This window comes from Zonotrichia albicollis, chromosome 2, assembly GCF_047830755.1.
Source record: "Zonotrichia albicollis isolate bZonAlb1 chromosome 2, bZonAlb1.hap1, whole genome shotgun sequence".
Taxonomy (NCBI): domain Eukaryota; kingdom Metazoa; phylum Chordata; class Aves; order Passeriformes; family Passerellidae; genus Zonotrichia; species Zonotrichia albicollis.
The window spans coordinates 3,414,110-3,420,199 of record NC_133820.1 but is presented as its reverse complement, the minus strand read 5'-3'; positions in this window follow the sequence as shown (position 1 = coordinate 3,420,199).

The following is a 6,090-nucleotide window of genomic DNA, read 5'->3' as shown; positions in this document are numbered from 1 at the left end:
CTTTATTCTGTTTAATTTTCACAGATATGCAGATCCATATTATGTTGCTGAAGAGCTGCATTATTTCCGCCCAGCCCCACCTCTTCACTGACTGATTTATCTACAGCAGCAAAAGGCACTGTCAATAAACCACAGGTACAATTTGGTTGAGTAGGGGAAATTTTGGTAGAGAGTAATCCTTTATGCACTAAACTGCTATTTTTCAGGAAGGATTATTTTCATACACAGCTGCACAGAGTAGATGTCAATATATAGAAGAGAAATATGCCCATTTCTTTAACAAATGAGATTTTCCTTGTACTTTTCATCTGGACAGCAGACCTGAAGGGGCTGAGTACATCAGGGTATGTTCCATATTGCAGCACTGCTGGATCACTTCCCTCTTTCTCAGTTATCTGGGTGGGTGAACACGTGCTGGGAGTGCAGCACTAAGGTTTTAGTGATTGATGCTGCTGGGAAAAAGCAAAATGTCAGTTTTCTCCTCACCTGGTGCAAAATGGATGCAGCATGAATGCCTCTACAGAAATTTCTTGAGGGCTTCAAAAATTGGAGTGTGAGGGATAGAATAGGAATGTGGAAGCTATAATGTTATAAAGGAGATATTTTCCAATCCCATGATTGCTTTTCTCTCTTGGCTTGCACAAGTCAAGCACTTGCACAAACAAGCACCTGCGTGTTTCTATTTGCTGTTTCTGAATGCTGTGGGATTTTGCTGCAGAACAAGAGAATTCATTTAAATGGTGGTTAATATTTCTGAATATTTGACTGCAGGTTTAAAGAGCTACATGGATGCTGATTTCACATCATTCCTGTGATATGTGTGCAGTAAAGAGGTGAAGCCAAGTGTTTTCATGAGAGTAAAGCAGAGTTGTTGAATCAAATTGATGAAGTCTCCTGTTGTGTGAACTTTGCTTTACTTTTGTTAATTTGGAAAAATTCTTACCGAGGTGTGGATTCTGATATTCACTAGAACAAAAATCACCTAATTTCCATAGGATTAGGAGGATACACAAAGCAGAAAGAGACCAAATTATCACATTAAAAATCAAATTCCTTACTTGGGGCTTCTGTGCCATCACATCTTGCGAATACTACTAAGCAAACCACTGTAATATTTAGTACCAGCCTTGCTAAAGTCTGGATACAACAATCACCATGAAGCTATTTCTAAGTTTTCTCACATTTCTAAGCTCTCAAGACAATTGTAAGAGGCCAGGAGAATTACTGAGCTATTGCTGCTATGAACAGTAAGAAACCCCAAAATAAACAACAATTTAAAAAACTCTCCATGTCCATGGAGGATTAAAAATTATTAATTCTGCTTTTTTAACATTTCTGTAATGTTTGGGGGTATCACAGGACATATAAAAATGAGAATGCTCTACCTTGTGGTAGTCAAGGCATTCTCATCCCAGAGATGGAAAAAGTACAGAAGTTGCAACTTTGAACTCTATTTGGGGTTTTTTAATAGCAAAGATTGAAGTCACAAGTGTGTTTTGGAATTCCATTTTCAACATTTCTGGAGCTGCCTGTTTACAGTCCAAGTTATCCCTTGGTGCTTGCAAAAAGAAGGGAAATTATGTAAATGTGAGGGAATACTCACATCCCCAACTGCTTACTGACTGAAGAATTTTTAAAAAAGTGTACTTTATGCAGTAAAAGCTGGTGTCATTTTTACAGAATTGCTACTCTACACTAGTTTGAAAGTGGTAATCTATCACTGGAGTGATATTCCCAAGTTGCTTCATATTTGTCTTTGTTAATAGGATTTTCTAGAAGTGAATACTTAGAGCCCAGCCCTGTGTTTGCTTCAGGTTGGACTGAAAGTTTCACATGAAAGGAACTTCTCGTGGTTTTTTTTGGGAAAAAAGAAGGCATGTTTTTGCTTCATCTGGTTGCACTTAAGTTCATTAAGCTGAAAATGAAATCTGTCAAAGAGAGTCATGTGTAGCTTTGTTTGTTTATTTGTCTTTTTCCCAAAAATGCCTGTAGCAGGAGTTTGTATTCATCTGCAACCCTCTCCAAACTGGGGTTTCTCTACAAAAGTGTGCAGAAGTTGTGGTTTTTTCTTTCTTAGTTTTAGTTCTTCAGATTTTGCAGTGTTCTGTCTGTTTGAATAGCTGAATAGCAAAGCAGTAAGTCAGCCCTTTATAGCATGTAATCAAGCTTTTTATATGCTGAGCATTTTTCATTAGTGTAGGTGAAAATTTTTTGCTCCCTTTGCGTGGTGTTTTGACAGTAAATACAGTGAATACATTTCTTTCATTACTCCAGGTAGACTTTTGTGAAATCAACACTTGAAACAGAGATTTGCCTTTCTTTGCATAGGATATGGGTGAAGTATAACAGAAAATTAGAGGTGGTCTCTCATGCAAGGGACGTAACCAAGATCACATTTTCCTTGCAGAAGCTGGTGTGTGACAGTTTCTGACAATCAGTGCAAAGCAAGCACCGTGCACCACGCTGAGCCTGGAATCAGCATTCCCCACAAAACCCTCAGGAGAGAAAGAGGTGCTGCTGGTGGGGATGGAAACTGATGGGGATGCAAACTCTGAAAAGGAGAAAAATAGATCCCCTGATGACAAAATCACACCTGGTGTTAAAGCCTAGGCTCTCATTAAGTAATGATTATTGCCTGCTGTGTATAAAAATAGCCAACACAAATAGCAGAGCTTAGCAGTGCTAATTTAATAGTTGACTGTGCTTACGGGTGTTCAGTGGAGCAGAGAGAATAATCTGCTGAGAGTTGTATATTGAGTGATTTCAGTCTTTCTTTTCTGCCTCTGGAATAACCACAAACAGAACACAATTTCCTGGAGTTCATCTCTTCAAATATCTTTTATTAACAACTTTTGCCAGATACCATTGACTGGGTTGATTGATCATGAATATTCTCAATTCAAACCACTGTGTGTGCTTATGGTTAATCAGATAAGTCACATTTCATCATTTTTGTTGACTGGCTGGGTAAATTCTCAACAGCTTCCAGGGAGCTGAACCCAGCCATGTGTTAAAGGAAGCAAATGTACAAAAAACCACATACATCTAAAGTATATTTATCATAACACATTTTCATTAGTTATATTCAAATTTGATAGAAAAAGGTCATAACAGTGTGCATTAACTAAGAGGAGAATGGGACCTGTAAATTTGCACTTCAAGAAAAGTTACATTTTGCTATTGCAGATGTGTATTCTAGTGAGTAATGTGTATGTTATATTTCCCCCACAATTTAAGATGAAATAAAACTCATCCACTGCTTTTTCAGTGTTGGAAGGAAATGTCATGCTGGAAAGGTATAGAAGACTTAAATACTGGATCTTAAAATGCAAAATGGTAACCAGCTGATGCTACTAAAATATGGTGTAGTCTGGGATTTTACTGATCACTCTAATGCCCTCATGTGATTTATGTATGGTCTGCATCACAGAGGAGCAAGAATTTTTAATATTTATTTTTCAGTGCTTGGACCAACTGGGAGGTGTTATCTTGTTGCAAATCCAATGTACCTCAATTATATTTGACTTGCATATAATCACTGCTGAATTTTATCTCTTGTAGCTGCTAAAACTAAACTTCAAAACTCATCAGGTTCTATAGGTTATCCTGTGGTCATGCATTCGTTCGTGGCTGCTGGAAGAAAACAAAGATGAAATAAGAAGTGAAAATAACTTGGAACATAGCTGGTATTGATTCTCATTTAGTGTTTTCCCAAATATTTCTATACCTAGAAGTTGTTTTTGCCTTACAAAAAACTAGGAGTCAAATTAGCAATAGTTTGGAAACAGTAAATGAGAAGGATTCTTGAAAAAAGAAACTATCAGAATTTAAATGCTAGTTTGCAAAACTGGAAATTCCCACTCTGAAATGAAGATAAACACCTTTATCTGGGAGCAATTTTTTATTGATAGCATTTACTTTTGCTTTTCTCAACTTGCTTTCCCTTTCTCCTTTTAAAAAGAAAACAAAAATAGATAAAATATTGCAAAAGAGCAGATGCATTTGCTGATTCAGTTTGCTGAGAAGGTAACTGTCAGCCCAAGCCCAGAACAAGCAGGAGGGGATTCTTCTGCTGGCTTAAAGTTGTTCATCAATCTTTCTCCCAAATCCATGAAACACAGCTCTACACCTCTGATGTGAGGTAGCATAAGAAAGAGCACCATCAAATGAGTAACTGGGACAAAAATTGAATTTTTATACCCAGAGGTGCTAAGCATTTTCATCACTTGGTGATTCACTGACACGTGTCTGCATTCTGTGCTGCCTAATCCCAGGCTGCTTTTATTTGCATGTTTAAATTTGAACATAACATTTATTTGGCTGCAGAACTAAAAATTTACCCCAAAATAGATTTCCAATTCTGTCAAGTGTGTCTTTAAAACAAATCTAATCAGGGCCTTCTGGCTTGAAGATTTAGAACATCAGCTTTATCTTCTTTATTTAGGCAACTGATATGGTTTTCAAAATATGGGTAACAAGGCATGGACACAGCTGACTTTGCTGTTAAAGAAATGAAAGTCTTCATATTTTTTCTCTGTGTCAGAGGTACTGTTTGATGTAAATAATAATATTCTGAGTTAAATAACAATCAGAATTACTGTATGGCCTAAAATATAACCAGAGGTCAGCCTCTGTCTCAGTGAGCTCAGTTATATTCGTTCACAATCCTTGTTTTTTTTTTCAGATGTCGTTCCCAGCTGGGTCTCCTTCAGCCAAAGCTGCTGGGAACTTGAGGAGTGAACTGAAAAATGCTCTTTGCTATCCACCTTAAGTGGAAATGATTCAAACCTGTTTTATTCAGCACAGCGTGCTCTCTCCTTTACCCCTAGGAGGAGCATGTTTTTAAGGATGGGTGTTGGGTGACATCACTTATTTCCTGGCTTTGGTGAGACTTTTGCTTTGTTTACATAGCTTTCCTTTAAAGCAGAAACACATCCAGGGCTAGGTGAGTGCCTAAGTGACTTCTGCAGAGGCAGATATTTGATACAACTGGTCCTGACTGATTTTTTTCCACTTGCTCTTTTTCCCTTGTCCTTTGTACACTCCTAAAATATCCTCTACTTCACAGGTACTAAATAACTTTTACTCAGTAAAATCCTAGCTCTTATCTGTCTCAGCTTTGTCTTGGCTCTTGGGACTCACATTTACCTCTGAATCTGCTGTGTTCATTAAAGACCAGAACAAACCTGCCCGATTTTCTGAACTGCACCGTTGGCTTTATATAGGTTATATAGATGTTATTTCTATCTTCAAATCTGTTGAAGCAGTGGATTTATCCAGCAGAATTTGTGTCTTATTCATGTACTCCTTCTACAGGAAGACAGCATCAAGGTTAAAGACATATCTTTTAAGACTTAATTAGAAGCATCAGGAGGAAGACAGAGTGATCCTGCCTTGCCAAGCCATAGGTAAGCTGTGATATATGACAAATATTGAAGCCAGAGATGGCACACAGTTAACTGAGGAAGATTTAAGCACTGTAGGGTGATGTAAACACAAATGACTGTTTTCTAGAGTCACGGGGTGATTTATGAGATCTATGATTTCTAAATAAAGAAATGTGAATGTTTCATGGAAAGCTGTCTTTCTCTAATTGAGTGACAAATGGAAAGAGATGTCCCCTGTCACCACAGGTAGGGGCTTGCCTGAACTTTTACTCTGTGGATATTTAAAAAAATTCCCAAACCCCTTCAAAAATCTCTTAGAGTGCTTTATGTTACACTAGTTATATCACTACTATTTAATTTTCCTGAGGGGAGAGCTCATTGGCGAAGTTGTAAACCAGTGCTTTGTTATATTTTCTAATTATCTATGTAGATAGCTGCTGCTATTGGCTAAAAATGAATTTCAGTATGTGTTGAGGACTAATATTAACAGCAAAAAAGTTGTTTTTTAAGTTATAAAATTTTTAGATTGGCTCAAGTGAATTAGGAAAAAAACATCTGAAAATAGAGCTTTGACTCATTTTACTTGATCTGAAATTATCAGTTCATCCTGCTAGGTAGACCTTTTATAATTTGACTTTGAGTGAAAGAGCTTTCATTCCTGATAGAAACTAATTGTATGTGTGGTGTTCAAGCCATAGTGTTG